General features: G+C 45.2%; 2 long non-coding RNA genes across 2 annotated transcripts; one reads left to right on the top strand and one right to left on the bottom strand.

The window, feature by feature from the left end:
* Nucleotides 1–3,000: 3,000 nt before the first annotated feature.
* Nucleotides 3,001–5,802, bottom strand: LOC140215361 (uncharacterized). The gene is made up of 2 exons (XR_011892320.1): nucleotides 5,416–5,802; nucleotides 3,001–5,233 (listed from the first exon to the last, which is right to left on the bottom strand). It is a non-coding gene; the product is annotated as an uncharacterized lncRNA (long non-coding RNA).
* Nucleotides 5,803–11,638: 5,836 nt separating this feature from the next.
* LOC126516751 (uncharacterized) lies at nucleotides 11,639–16,042 on the top strand. The gene is made up of 2 exons (XR_007596117.3): nucleotides 11,639–11,815; nucleotides 15,878–16,042. It is a non-coding gene; the product is annotated as an uncharacterized lncRNA (long non-coding RNA).
* Nucleotides 16,043–16,437: the final 395 nt, after the last annotated feature.

The raw sequence follows: 16,437 nt of genomic DNA, 5'->3' as shown, positions 1-16,437 counted from the left end.
AAATTTACATCTGTTAAATGGACATCAGTGTGACAATTTACATCAGCATGCAGTGTGACATCGTATGCGCTCACTGTAGAACCAGGGAACACACTTTGAAAGTTATTGTTGAACTGCTGAGAAATGGCACTCCGATCTGTAATTGCCTTCCCGTCAACTGATATTTGCGAAATTGGCTTCTTCTTTTCTTTCATGTACTGCCAGAACTTAGCAGGATCATTTTTATGAAGTTAGGAAGCGATATCTTGAAATAATAATCTTTCGCAGAGTGAACCGCTCGTGCAAGATTGTCTTGCATCTCTCGTAATTTGTTGCACTGCCCCACATGCTTCTTTTTAAATCTTTTTATTCTGCGTTTCAAATGGATGATTTTCAGACTCATCCAAGGCGTTTGTTTGTTAACTTTCTTCAGTTTGTTTGGGACGAAGTTAACCAGGCAATAATGACACATTTCCTTGAAGTTGTTCCAAAGTAACTGAATATTGCTGCTATCGAAATCAACCAAACAGGTCTGCATGTATTCGACAATGCTTGCGTCATTGGCATTAGAAAATTCTTTAAAGTAGAGCGCAGACGGGTGTTTATACTTATCTAGAGGTACTAGCGGTAGTGATATGTTCACAAGATGGTGATCAGAGAGCCCTTGCTCGACTTTCACATTATAATCAGAGAAATCTCGACTGAGAATTACCAAGTCTAACACCGAGCTGGATGCATTTTGTACATGAGTTGGTTCATGGACTACTTGCATCAAGTTGTGTCGTAACATAATTTCAAACATAATGTTCACATGTTTGTTATGTTGACTACTGGCAATAAGGCATCCCCAATCTACTCCCGGGAGGTTAAAATCACCAAGCAGAACAATTTTGTTTCTTTCATGCATGGGCATTTCCATATTCAGTCTCTCTAATATGTCTAGTGAGGCATCCGGAGGTCTATAAAAAGCACATAATGTCAAACTGTGACTCCAGTAAGAGTCTTTGACACACAGGCATTCGAGGTCGATAATGTCGTCCAGGAAAACAGCCTGAATGCTATCTTTAATTAAAATTGCTACACCACCACCCCTAGAGTGCCGGTCCTTACGATAAACTTTATAAGAAGGAGGAAAAATGTCGTTATCGCATATCTCCTCGTTCAGCCAGGTTTCTGTTAAAACAGTTGCATGAGGATTGTACTGTAGTAGCAAGATCTCTAAGGCCTCGGCTTTGTTTTTGACACTGCAAGCGTTTATATTCAGCATTCGGAGACACTTATGAGCTTCACAGGCATCGTGTCAATCTCGAGATAATACGGATGCATTATCTTGCTCACTTTCCACAGGCGTGGACGATGCGTTTTTTATAGCTTGAACACGTTTGTTAAGCGATTCATCCCAAAAGAAGAATTGCTTGTCAATTCTTAGTCTGTCGTGGATAAGCGATCGAGACCCTTTTTCCCAGCTGCTTCTCATTTTTTGCACTTTCCCAGAGCAGTTTCCGTTTTCTTAACGTTGATGCCGAATAGTCATTTTGGATAAACGTTGTGCTGCCTTTTAACTTTTTGACATTGGCGAAGATTGCCTTCGTTTCATTGTAATCTTGGAGGTGAATGATTACTAGGCGTTTGCCTTTCCGCTGTCCAAGTCGATGGATGCTGCCAATGGATTTACACTTCACGCCAAGTTTTTCTTCGAATATCTCTTTGGCTACTTTGTGTTTAAGTGAAATTTCTGTTTCATCGGATGACTCGGGTATTTCGTGAATTATCAGATTAGACTGTCTACTTCGGTCTTCCAGATCTATTAGTTTTTTTGCTTGAAAGTTTATGATATGCTCTACCGATTGTAGCGCCACCTGCACTTTATCAGCTTGTCCTGAAGGGAGGGAGGACTGAGAGCTGTTTTCGTACATTTTATAGTGCAGCTTCTCTACTGTCTTTTTCATGTCTGCTATTTCTGCTTTTAATTCACTTATGTCACATCGCATGGCCTTCTGGCTTTCAAGTAGCTCTTCAAAAAGTTCTTTTTGTGTAGGTCCAGGGTTTAGTTCCACATCGCCACATAACAATTTGATAATCAAAAAACAATTATAGGCAATGCTATAACACCGTTTGGGGCACGGCAGGACTACAATGCCAGGACAGTTCGAAATGTGCAGGAATGGCAACTAACCTGCAGTACAAAAAACAGTTTCCTGTTTAGCATCATGGCATTACCAGGTCCGCCGTGCCCACTCAATTATAATTACTTTATAACTATATATAATATCAGTATATACGTATATATATATATAATTAAGAACGCGCTGCGGGCACATGTGAAAGCAACAACAAAAAAAAACTCCACATGCGACATGGGGATGGCGAGGTGGGGGAAGCGGGTAGCGAGCCGGGACAAGTCGCAGTCATATTTTTTTTTTAAAAGCTGCTTTGGAGAGGAGGTGCCGCGCGGCTGCTGTTCCTGTTCCCACGACGACGTAAACAACCATGTGCGCCGCCACTTTCCTAAAGTATCGCCCGCCCGAAAGGGCCGTAACTGAAGGGCGCCTTGGCGCTAGCGTCAAAAAGAGCGGCTGTAATAACTCGACTAATGGGAGCCATGCGGAGGTTCACGCGGCGGTCTGGAACACGAGCACGGTTGCCTAGAATACTGGGAGAGTGTCCAAAGCGCCAGCTCCCGCGTGAGGCTTTTGCAGGGAACCATAGAATAAAGAACAAACTTGAGAAGGGAAACTGTACCTTCCGCCGTGGTTCGAAAATAAGCAGCGGCAGCGCATGGAACTTACTTTGGGGGACGCCAGATGACGTTGCTCAAACCGGAAGCGGAAGTGCACAGTTTTTTTTTTTTTTAGAGCAAAATTCAATATGGCCGTTTTTTGCCGATCGCGTACGCTGGTACGCGCCGTGCTTGCCCTGCAGGCTATGCGGCATGCCTCAATGCCTTCGCTGCCGCGTAGGTGGTGCGTTCTAATTGCCAAGAGCCTCTACTGACGCCCATACAAACAAGCCACAAGTGAGTGAACAGAACGCGCGACTTTATTGGCAGAAGACAAGCAGTGTACATTCTCGTGCAATAGCAGAAATAAAGTTTGCATGTCGAGATACGCTGGAATCATTGACGCGAGCTCGTAAACGGCTCACCGTCGTCGTCGCACGTGGTGGTCAAGTTAACGAGCAACAACCAGCAGCGGAAACATATTGGACAGAGTGTGCCACTTGTTTGCAGCGACAGTCGCCGTTAAAAATGCCCAAATTGCATTGCGAAGCAATCGGGAGACGCAGGCATCTGCTACCGCAGCCTACACAGCGACATGGGCTACCCCAGATTTTAGCCATTCACTCCTTTCCAACCTGTACGTTTCTTTTCTTTCGGGGGCCGCTAATGTGTGGCTCACACTTGCTGTCTCACATTGTCTCACTATGGACAAGTCGCTTTCGTGGGCATCGCCTCCATCAGTTACTTTTGCGGGCCTTTCCAACCATCTGGCTATCAACTTCATACGCATCGGACTATGTAAGCACGTATGCTGGTCTCCGTTCATGCCTAATCGCGGCCGAGAAAGGCCAGAGGCACAATATGCCCATTGCTGCAGCAGGAAAGCGCGAACGGGGAGCACGAATCACGGTGCATGAAAATTGGGAGTCTATGTCGCTGTGCAGGCTGCAGGAGCGAATGCTTACTTCGAGAGACTGCTTCCCAGTGCAACCGACCAGGCCGCAATATTCGAAAAACATAACACTGCGACCATAACCAAGTGACAAAACAGCAAAATTAAACAGCAATCAGTCACCGCATGAGGTTCAGACAATACATCATACATTGGCTACGAACCATCTTACGGCATAATGCTTGCCTTTGTCACATGTGGTGGTCTGGTAACGAGCGACAACCTGCGGTACAAACAGATTGGACAGAGTCTCGCACCTGTTTGAACCAACAGTTGCCGTTGAAGATGAGCAACTTCCATTGCGAAGCAATCAGGTGACGCAGGCATCTGCTGCCGCAGCCAACACAGCGACATGGACTACCCGGCATTTTAGCGTTAACTCCTTTCCAACGTGCACATTTATTTTCTTTCGGGGGCTGCTATGTGTGGCTCACACTTTGTCGCAATGTGGACAAGTCGCTTTTGTGGGCATCACCTTCGGCAGCCATTCTTGCGGGCCTTTCCACCCATACGGCTATCAACTTCATACACTTCGAACCATGTGAGCACATATGCTGGTCTCCGTTTTGAGCAAATCATGGCCGAGGTAAGCCACAAGCACAATTTGCCCATTACTGCAGCAGGCCAGAACGAACGGGGCGCACCAGTTACGGTGTGTGTATACTGGGAGTCTATGTCGCTTTGCGGACTGCAGGGAGCAAATGCTTACCTCGAGGGACTGCTTACCAATGCAACTGACCAGGCCCCCACATCTGAGAAACGTAACACAGTTACCACAGCCAAGTGTGGCAGCAAAACCAGATTCTGCAATCAATCACTTCACTGTAGCTTGCACAAAGACCCAGGCTATCAAGGAAGAGGAGCAATCATCAACGAGACTAGGAATATGGAAAATGAGCAAGCTTGCATTCAAGAGAGAAGCCACTCTGCTCTGCAAGCATTGAAGGCTAAAAACATCAAGAAAAGTAAAATGGTGCATAGCACATGTGCATAGGTTAATGCAAGACGCATGCCGATGCTGCATCAGCTATTTCAGGAGAGGAATTGCGCATGACAACATACACTAGAAGATACTGCTACAGATATGTTAGGCTGCTAGACAGTGACTGGTATTAAGTATCAGCGAAGAATCGGTTGACCTTTATATTTGGAAGAGGATGAATGACCTCTAACAAAAATGGGCAATGAGAAAGCTTGCATTTATAGAAGAAAAATTACACTGGGCACAAACGGAATTAACATGGCTAGGAAGCTGATTAAGGGCAAACTGATGGAACTCAATCTTTTGGCCAGCGTCGTCCGTGCTTGGTCAGATGTTGCAGGTGCACCTGAAGACGAAGAATTTCTAGAAAGTCATTTTTGAGTTACTTGGATGACTCAACCAAATGTCCGTGCTGGTGGAATGGTGGCTGAAGCTCTTTTCAGTCTTGACACAGTCCTCTGCAGACTTGATATCTCATTCATATTCTTCTGCATGTGCTTCTTTGTTCTTGGTGTAAAAGCCTTGCAAATTCGGCTCCAGCCCCTTCCTGTTGGCGCAGATAGGAGCTCCTGTGATGACCAAGATGTGCTTGGCATAGACTCTGTTGGGGCAAAACGGTGACACATGAGATACAGCACAGATTAGCCAAATTTATGTGTGTTTTATATGTTCGAACCAATTATACTGAACCATAAATATGAACAAACATTCATATCTGCTGCAAACAGCAAGCCAATACAGCATATATCAAACATATTTATTTCTGAACCATGTGTTGTTTACCTTGTAGTAGTAGCCAATGTCCACACAATGACCTTGTTGTAGCAGGCAGCAGCTTCTGTTTAGTGCGTGGAGTGTGTTGCTTTATACTGGTGCCGTCTTCATTACTGCATGTCTGGAACAGAAATTTTGACTGAATCAGAAATTGAAAAAGCAAAGTTTTAAAATGCAAAAAGGTGTGACATATATGTTGTAATGATTTGCGACTACAGAACACATGCAAATGTACACTGTCTGTTCTAGGGTGCTTAAGCAGCATGTTAAATAAATATTGCTATTGTCCATAAAATTGATGTCTGCCTAACTACAATGCATGTCAACAGCGCAAGTACTATTAAGATCACAAATGAGAACGTTTGTGGGTTCACTTATACACTAGAAGTGATCACACTGCTAGTTCCACAAGCAAATGCATGAAAGTCATGAAGCTATTAGAACTGATGCATTATTTTTCTGCACGAACGTGATGCACCGCTTCACTACTGCAAAAACAAATGCCCTACGGTAAACCAATCTGAACAGCAAGAACATTTGGAACCAACAAGTACGAAATATGGGTGAATTATCATGCTTGCAACTGTTTAATACATTAAATTCTGTACTTTCACTTTATTTTACCAAAGGATTATTCGGTTTTGTGGACGAAAGACGTTGCCGGCCGACTCGAAAAAAATGTTTAATATGTATATTGATAAGGCTACTCAGTCACCTACAACCACGGCTACAATAACATGAAAAATGAGACGCGCGTTCCGATATCGCTCTTTCTTTCCTGGTTGTGTGTGTAAACCAAACGACAGCCTCGCAAGTAAAGGTTTATTTAGGAAACAGCAACTGAGATCCTCACTGCCCATATGTAATGCAGGATCTAGTTCGTTAACTTGTGCCCGCCTGGAAGGTAATGACACGGATATTATATAACGATTCAAGCAGCGGTGTTAAACGACTCACCGTTATTGCCGTTGTCAGCCGCAGCAAAATCCAGCTCCCGTTTCGATGCAGACCTGTTCCGAATGGCTCACGACCGAAACCCAACTGCCGGGCTTACATGTCCGCTTGCAAACACGTAACTTCACCCCAAGATAAATAACGCGAGACATCGAAGCGCAAGAAACTAGTTTTAGAAACAAAGCAGTCTTGAGTGTACGAACGAATGAATCCGTGCCGCCGTGCACTCGGAAATACCGGTAAAAATTTTAAATCCAGGCCAGAGGTCACGTGAAAGATCGATGATGCTGAACGCTATTTGCGTTTATAATGGCGAATAAACAATAAACTTACTAACAAAGAGCACAATATCTAATTAGCAATGATAATTTTGCCCTGTTTTTATGTAAAAGAAAATGTAAAAGAAAATGTAAGAGAAAGTTTGTAAGATAAAATTGCGCTTATTACGACGCCTCTACCGGGAAATGTTGGAACTAACGAACGAATCCCGAAAGTGATGCTACTACGTCGGCTTTGTTAGCAGCGGCGCGCGGTCGATTTTTTCGCCCTCTGTGGCCATTTGTTGAACTTGAGAGTGTGCTACCCCTGGGGAACTGCCGCGCCGCTGCTGTGCCGGATCCGTTAAGGTCCCTGAATAAAACTATAGTGAACTAGAATGTATTCTAGTGGCGCGAACGGCGACGCCCAGGCACGCCGTTTCGCACTGACGCCGCGAGGTGGCGCCACTGCAACCTTTTCTAGCAAAGGTTTCAATGCATTCCGGCTATTATCTGGCATATACCGATGTTTCTGTGCGCTTATTTAGTACGAAACGGCAATTCCTTCCTTATGGAGATTTATTTGGAGCTGCACCTACGTTAGAACGCGTTAAATTCGAAATTGAGCTTGCCTTCACGGCTGCACTAGCTGCGGAAGTGCTCACCCCTTGTAATTTACTGGCGTTAGCCGCGGCTGATATCGGACGAGTGATCGCACACTACAAAGCATCCTGGCCGCGGCAGGTGCTACAGGCAGTGCATTCTGTCCAGCCGTGCAGGACCCGCTTTCTTAGAGGGCAAACTCAAGTATCAGCGAGAAACTGGCGGCGCTCGGTTCCTTAGAGTGGCCGGCTGACAGGCGCGCGGGTTTTCGCTTTTCTCGTTAGCCGCGCGCGTCGGTTCAAGTACCATTTTTTTTCTCCTTTTTTGGAAATAAAGCCTATTATTGTAGTATGAAATTCGGCATTTTCAGACCAGCATCCGCGAATTCTTCATTAAGCAGGATACCTGCATATTGTTAGGCAGCTTGGCAATTGCAAAGCTGCTCTTGAGAGCAGCTTTGAGATGTTACGTTTTTTTTTAGACAGGTAGTGATCACAAACAAAACGTACGTTTTCGGACCTAGCCACCCGGGGATTTTTAGTGGTGTCATATCAGTGCTCTCTTTTCAAGGAACATCTGTTATAGACCATTTCTACAAGCTACGCACCAACATTATTTTCATTTGTGATGATCATGCACAACATGCAAAAAGTACGAGGAGGGCAATAAAGTTGTGTTTAAGCACACGGCAAGGTTTCACGCCGGCAAATTTTATTAGCATCGCACAAAAGGCAAGAACAACAAGGCAAGACCCAACGTTATCAGTTAACAATGCTTCAATTTCTTTTTCTAGAGTGAAACTAAAGATCGCATGATCTAAGAGCATCTACTCAACTTCAGGTGCTTTGAAGCCTGACGCCTCTTGTCATTGCTTTGATTAATACTCTTTGTGAAAAAGTGCATGCGAGTGGTTACGTAGAAAGCAGTCATTTCTGCTGCAACATTTTGACAGTGGTCCGCGCACCCAAGGCTGTAATTTCGCTTAGCTGTTAATGTACTCAGCACATCCAAAATGCTGTCTGAATGCAGCTCGTTTAAGCTGAAACATGCTGTAAAGGCATTCTCAAGGTCAGCCACAAACTGATACAGCACACTTGCAGGGTACAAAAGGCCCCCGTTGTCCTTAAGGAGAGTGAATTGAGCTAAATTTAATACCTCCGACTTTTCTTTGCTAATCAATAGGAGATTGAGGCATTCCTCACATTTAGTCCTGAGGATACATTTTCTGGCTACATAGCCAGCCATATAAAATATAAGTCTGCTGTCGCTTGATGCCACAGCACACGATGTATGGTCGGACTCTGCACTGAGCATTAAAGTATCTGAAGCATCAATATTGCCCACATCAAGACACATATCAACAAGCTGCTGCTTGCCAGAAGGACTGCTGTGCTGACTGGCATCAGGGCCTAAGAGGGAACTGAGTATTGCAGGCTCACAATTTCCTTTCGCAACCGAGTGAACAAGATTACTGAACGATAGGCAGTTTACAGCAACAACAAACTGCTGTGGCGTCGGATGGGCATTGCATCCACATGACTGCCGCACTATACCAAAAAGGTGCTCAATGGGGTCCTGGCTTGTCCGGCTCGTTAACAGGTATTTAAAACCTACGACTTCACAAAGGTATTTCAGCAATGACAATACACTTGAGACAGTAACTCGGAGCCCTGTTGCAGTGGACTGGCTCAGGAAGCCACGCTGTCCTTTTGTGTGACGTTCCCAGTTGTCCAGCAGTACCAGCATGTTCTTCAGTTTGTCCGCAGATGGTGATGAAAGTCTCAATGCTTCGGCAGGAAACCGGGAAGTCATTATCAAGATGAGGTCACGGATGATCCTGCATAATTAAGACGACATAAATACAATTTTGACTGTGCAATAAAGGTGATGCAGCTAACTAGTTGTCATCACATTTTTAATATGAATTACTAGTGCTATATTATTGGAGTACTTACTCAAAGAAATGTAGTGTTGCTGCAATATCACCGCACCGTTCTTCAATCTTTTCCCGGTAGAGCTGCAGGCCCTTGACAACTTTATCACTGAATAGCTGGAAAGCTAAAGAAACCCGCATCTTTTCGAAGTTGTTCGGGTTAGTGTGGCTGGTGGTGATGCCATGTAGTGCCTGGAGTGTCACGTTGTTCCCATCCATTGCCACGGCTCTACGTACAGCTTGCAAGGAGACCTGTAATGAACAAAAAATATGCCGCCTTGGTTGGTATATGCATATGCATCAGTAAATGAAAGGAGCATTATTTATGTTGGGATGTATTTGGATTGTAATGTATACAGTAGAAAACTCACCCGCCCTTCTGGCACCAAGTACTCATGGCTAAGCAGGCCGTTGCGCAAGCACTTGATTAAATGAGGGAAGTCGGAAAGGAAATGGAGCCGTCGCTTCAAATCCACGGGATGGGGCGCACTACACTTAGTGCCGGTCAGAGATGCTCTGATGCCCATTAAGGCCCACATCTTCCGGTTCCATGTCGCACCGTCCGACGTTATGAAGTCGACCTTGAGGCCTGCTTTCTCTGTCAGTATGACAGCCTCAACCATAATCTTTGTGAGCAGGGTCCCTTTGATGTTGCCTTTTGTTGCGAAAGCCGCCAGGACCTGTGTCCATTTTCCCACGAATGGAACAAACATTATCACCATGCCATGGTCACTTACATTGTGCTTGTCTTCATCAGAAGTAAATGGACCAAGGTCCACAAAGCCATCTATGTGGCCAGCAGAGCTTACGGAGAGATGTTCAGATAGCTTCATCTCATCCACAATGAGACCTCCATGTAGATGGAATTCATCCATGGTGCTAGTAGCTTGTTTCAGCACATCAAAAACTTTTGTATTGAATCCAAAGCCTGCCTTGTAGCAACTGAGATACTTGCGAAGAGTTGTTTTAGAGGGTAATGCAAGTATGTTCTCTTTTCGCATGTGCTCATAGAGCTTCGCACTCCTCATTTTCATCACTATGCACTCCAAAACCCACTGTGGCGAGTACTTCATGCCTTTCGGACTCTTGCGTGATGACGCTTCAAATACGTGGTGTACCGCTTCGCGCTGTTTCGGAGGAAGCTTAGCGACTCTGGCATCAAAATCTTCCTTGGCAATCTTTTTGTTTTTTGCCGCCATCGCGACAAGCTGCTCTTCCATGGAGATGGTGCGTTTTCTCAGACGAGCTGTTCTTTCCTTTTCCAGCTTGAGCCGCAATGCACACGCTCTCTTCACTGACAGATTGGCTCTGGTGCGTGCCGTCTGCGACTTTCTTGTAAGGAGCAACTTTCGAAAGCCCTTGCATTCAGCGCAAGGAGTTCCTGCAAATTCAAATATTTGACCATAAGAATCACATAGCGCAGTTGTACTTAAAAAAAAAAGGCTAAGAAGCCGAGCTTACCTTCTTGATTCACTTTTCCTTGACATTTTGTGCTGAAAATGCCACGCCCACTCACAATGCTTGCCGCCCGTAGTTTTTCTGTCAAACGCTCCGTTATTTGACTGAAGTCTGTGTCCAGCATGGCTCCCTTGCAGACACAAATTCCCTCTGTCTCTCGCAGCACATTGTCCGCTTCTGCCAGCGAACACACGACAGTGTCACTACATAACGCACCTCTAACGAATACTTGTGCGCGCACTTCATCTCCGGTGGCAGCAAACAAAACAACCTTGTCATGAACAACCTCAAGCCTAGGGCTTGTTTCTATGCTTGTTGTCGCAAAGCCAAGACTTGAGGCACCATCGTACATAAATCGGCACCAGTACTCAGGGGAAACTTCTAAACTACGAAGTGCACCAGTCGTGAACGCTTCAGTTCCCGATGAGTCCACAATTTCATTGTCGTCGTTCGCTGCGCTACTGACAGAATCCTGGCGCTTCTTCTTATTTGTTGACACGCTTGCTGGAGCTGGTCTTTTCCGCTGAGTCCTTGCTCTCACGGGCTTCACGGAAAGATAGGCCGGGCAACCAGGCAAGAGCGTAGGCACCGCGTCAGGTGCCAGCGATGGCTTACCGCGTGGAATCCGCACTTGGCTGCCGTTGATCACATGAACGTAGTCGCGCAAAATGAAATGCGGCTCAAAGTGGTGCTCACATACCGCAGCGGTTTCTGTGAGAGGCTTGTCCTGTCTTCGCAAACTACGCTCCCACTTTTTTCGATGCTCCTCGTCCCTCGGAGCAGCAAACAAAGATGCTTTGGGAGCACCCGGATAGCCGCTTCGGCATCCCGGAGCAAAACAGTGAGAGTCCGTCTTTCTCTTTGCCATTGCGTACTTCACATGGTGCTTTCGAAGAGATATAAGACGTCTTCGTTGGTGCTACGCGAAACACACGTGACATTTCAAGGCCACAAGCAGAAAAACGTGCGCAACGTACCGAACGCAAAGCCGCAAAGACTTCGACCGACGCGCGCGCGGTCCTAGAAAAGGCCGTGTCTGCTGTGCCCGGGGCACAGCAGACGAAAGGTGCCCGAAATGTCTACGTTCACCCATGACGTCACGTCCGCTATAACCCATGATGTCACATCCGCTCATTTCCATGGCGGCCGTCTTACGGAGCCGGCTGCGCTGCGAAACGGTCCGTATTCCGTGCCCACTTAGAGCGTGAGTAATTCATCTTTCCACGCTATATGCGTGTAATAAAGGATCGGGGCTGTGAGCTGTTTGATGCGTTACCATTAGGTACCTTGTGCGCATATTTTGCCTCATGGCCGCGTCAAATTGCAGCCGGCATGTGGAATGGGCCGTGGCATCTTATATGGAGCTGCTCATGTGAGTGGTATTGCCTCCGTCAGGATCGTCAGTGCGTGCACAGAACCATTCAGTAGTCTGATTCAGGGGAGGGTACGCGTAAGAACGAGGACGTAAGAAAACACTGGCATGACGAGCTATTCCGTCAGATCGCGTTGCATCGCGCTTTTTTTCTAGGACCATCTCGCTCGAGCGAGAGGATCTTAGAACAGCATTACTACTGCTTTTTTACAGCTTTGCTGCGGCTCATTTAATCATCACCTGCATTCTTTTAATAATACAAATGACATCGCTGCGCGGAAGAGCGTCTCTTGAAGTTTCCAAACAAGAGCCAATGCCGCCGTGCCTGCTGCATACACGCTTACCTTTCCTAACGCACCTAAGACGCTGCACTAGCTCTGCTACTGCGTGATACAGGGTCACTGTGATAATAAAATTAAAAAGAACAAACGAAATTAATGCAGAAAATGTCAAACGTTGCCAAGCGTGATAAACGGACCTGCCTCGCTAAATGAGTTGAAGAAATCGGCGTCCTGAAGTCAGCTTCGCCGCAGTAGACTAGTGTTACGCGGTGAAGCATGTCAGAACTGAAGAGTGACCGCTTTCACCGACATATATGTGTTCCTTAATGATGTACTTGTGGAGCTGCCGTCTCCTATTACATTACGCGCGCCGAGGCGCCTAAGTGTACAGGCCGGCCTTCAGCGCTATCTTTTTCGGACGTGGCTGTGATTCTTTGAACCGTTGGTTTGTCGACCTCGTAAGCCAGTTAATGTTTACACGGCCATTTTTTTCTGAACTGTTGATTTCTTCCATAATAGCTACGTAATTTCCTAGTTTCCTGTTCAACTGCTTTGGTCATATGCGAGTCAAGGTGTTCTCTGTAGCCGAGCGCAGTTTTCGAAAGCGAAACGACGCTTTTGCATCAGCATATAGTGCCGTCGCCCATTTACAACACAGTCAATGTCATCTTGTATGTCACTGGGAAACCGCCGAACGCAGGGAACTCACTCGCATGCGGGGAACTGCATAACTAGCCACTGGATTAGCGTGCCTCTTGGGAAGCTGCTTTGCATCAAAGGCCAGGTACCCTTGCTATGATTCACCGCAAAACATGTATGTCTAACTGCTTAACATATTTGTATTGCGTTGAAGCTAACCTTATGGAACCGAATTTCGCAACGCTTTTTAGACACCTGCATCTCTACCAGCCACTACCAAACGCTTGTCGGTACGTTTCTTGGCAAAGGTCCAGCTAAATCTCCCCTGTTGGAAGTGGGGGGGGGGGTCTCACGTATAGGAAAACTGCCAAGGAAAGCAGTTGCCCTGATGAAGACACGCTCCCCTGTCGAAACATTTGCACCAGCCTGTTCGACCACCGTTATCACCGCAACATATTTGTGTGTTGCGGTGAAGCATGCCAATATTGGGAAAGATTTACGTGAATCTGGAATGTATGGTTTCTGTCAGTGACGAACCTAATGTTCTACTCTCAACAAAGCAGATTTTCGTGGCAGGATGCATGATGTCTTGAGAACTTTTGTTGGCTAAAGCCATACATGCCAGGTTAGCTCTTGTCACATTAATACGCTTTACCGCAATACACAAGAGGCCGCGCTGCAGGACACGCCCGCCGTAGTTAGCCAAAATCTTACGTGACCGTTCACTGCAAAACACCTCCTGTATTGCGGTGAATCATAATAAAGCACATTTGTCAGTTTAGAATGTAAAGACCCTTGCCCTTCGCTTTTGTAACATTATGACTCAGTTTAATGAGAACATGTATTCACTGCTAAAAACATCCACATTGAAATAGAGATATGAACACTCATGGCAGCCTGTGTGATGTTTTATCCCTTTACTTTTCTGTGTACCTGTCACACTGCCATTATTAAATTTTCCTGTACTTTGTAAGGTGCTGACGTACATAACATTACATCACAAGGAGCCACTGTGTAATTAGTGTTCAAGGACCAGTGTGATGGCTTTTCTCAAGAAAGGTTTGGGTTATGTTGTTGTGAAGGTTTTTTTTAGAGAGGTGGCTTTCTGAGAAGAAATCAGATGTCAGGGAATAGACCTCAATGGCACAGTAATCTTGGCTGCCTTTTGCTCAAACGTGCCCGAGACATAATTGAGTGATTTGCACTTGCAACTGGACAGCAGCCTTAGCTTGGGAGACCAGTGATATGGTATATTTTATCAAACTAGGTGACACATAGCATTACCAGTCTGAATAGAGACCTGTTTAAATGTTTGTCACCTTTAACACCTAGATTTTCGACCATGAATTCAGAAAAATCTGTAACACATTTAGAACCTAGATTTTAAATGCTGTATAAGTTGGCTTCTTGTTCACTGCAGCTGTGCTCGGCTTCTGTCCAAACGGGAGAGCACTTCTGCACAGCTTATTAGGGAACATTCTTATTTACATACCTTCTTTTTATTTATCTCGCCTACAATCACAATCAAATGTTTATAGCACATGAATGTGCTGTGCATGAATCTTAACTTACAATGCCATGTTCAACAGCACAATGCATGTAGCTTGTGTTGGTCCATTCAAGCTAAGCATTGCTACAGCCTTTAACTGTAGGTATCATGGTATGAGAGCAGAGAAATGGATATGCAAAGACAGTTGGGCACATTGAGACAACATCTTTGTTGTGTGTGAAAAGGTGACAGATACACAATATGGGGAGGACGCATGCACTTTCATATTTTCTCGCGCTCAAAAAAAGCCGGAGGAATAAGGTTTCTTCACTGTGCCATCACGGAATCAGGGTGTAGACGAGCCGTATGTAAAAATACTGAAAGATATCTATAGCGGCTCCACAGCCACCATAGTCCTCCATAAAGCAAGCAACAAAATCCCAATAAAGAAAGGCGTCAGGCAGGGAGATACGATCTCTCCGATGCTATTCACAGCGTGTTTACAGGAGGTATTCAGAGACCTGGATTGGGAAGAATTGGGGATAAAAGTTAATGGAGAATACCTTAGTAACTTGCGATTCGCTGATGATATTGCCTTGCTTAGTAACTCAGGGGACCAATGGCAATGCATGCTCACTGACCTGGAGAGGCAAAGCAGAAGAGTGGGTCTAAAAATTAATCTGCAGAAAACTAAAGTAATGTTTAACAGTCTCGGAAGAGAACAGCAATTTACAATAGGCAGCGAGACACTGGAAGTCGTAAGGGAATACACCTACTTAGGGCAGGTAGTGACGGCGGATCCGGATCATGAGACGGAAATAATCAGAAGAATAAGAATGGGCTGGGGTGTGTTTGGCAGGCATTCTCAGATCATGAACAGCAGGTTGCCATTACCCCTCAAGAGAAAAGTATATAATAGCTGTGTCTTACCAGTACTCACCTACGGTGCAGAAACCTGGAGGCTTACGAAAAGAGTTCTACTCAAGTTGAGGACGACGCAACGAGCTATGGAAAGAAGAATGATAGGTGTAACGTTAAGGGATAATAAAAGAGCAGATTGGGTGAGGGAACAAACGCGAGTTAATGACATCTTAGTTGAAATCAAGAAAAAGAAATGGGCATGGGCAGGACATGTAATGAGGAGGGAAGATAACCGATGGTCATTAAGGGTTACGGACTGGATCCCAAGGGAAGGGAAGCGTAGCAGGGGGCGGCAGAAAGTTAGGTGGGTGGATGAGATTAAGAAGTTTGCAGGGACGGCATGGCCACAATTAGTACATGACCGGGGTTGTTGGAGAAGTATGGGAGAGGCCTTTGCCCTACAGTGGGCGTAACCAGGCTGATGATGACTGTGCCATAGAAACTATATGTTTGCTCTCAAAGGTAATTCTGATTCATTGGATATGTTCCTGTGCTGTGTTTATTTTCTTGAGTGTGCTTTAGTTTTTGCACGTTAATGTTTCAAACTCGTTTTTATTTTCACAGACTGAACATCCCACGTCTTGGTTTGACTTCCTGGTACAGGATACTTGCACTTAGCATGGAGTGATGAAGCAGAGCAGTGTACTTTTATTAAATGTGCAGATTTTAGCAGTATAACAGCCGTTCATTAAAAAAACGTGTGCTGAAAATAAAGTGTACTTACCCACATTCCTTGTTGTCTATTTATTTATTTATTAATACTGTCAACCCTCGTAGAGGGTCATAACAGAGAGGACAATACAATTACATAAATCAAATATAGACAATGTCAATGTACGTAAAGTTGCTTAACACTTGTCAATTCACAGTGAATAAGATGTTCACTTGAATGCTGTTCAGCACACTTCTGATATTCATCAAAATGCGTACAATGAATATCAAGTCGCACATATCACTTGGCACTTTAAAACTAAATCGAAAACTTTCATAAATATGCCTCAGCAGCATTTTCAAAGTCGGCGACATCTTTTAGGCTAACAATAGCGTTTGGCAATTGGTTCCACATTTCTATCGCATCCAGGAAAAATGAGTATCGATATGTATCACTGTTGGTATGGTCCGGC

Source organism: Dermacentor andersoni, chromosome 1 (genome assembly GCF_023375885.2).
Source record: "Dermacentor andersoni chromosome 1, qqDerAnde1_hic_scaffold, whole genome shotgun sequence".
Lineage (NCBI taxonomy): Eukaryota > Metazoa > Arthropoda > Arachnida > Ixodida > Ixodidae > Dermacentor > Dermacentor andersoni.
This window is presented reverse-complemented; position numbering and strand designations above follow the sequence as displayed.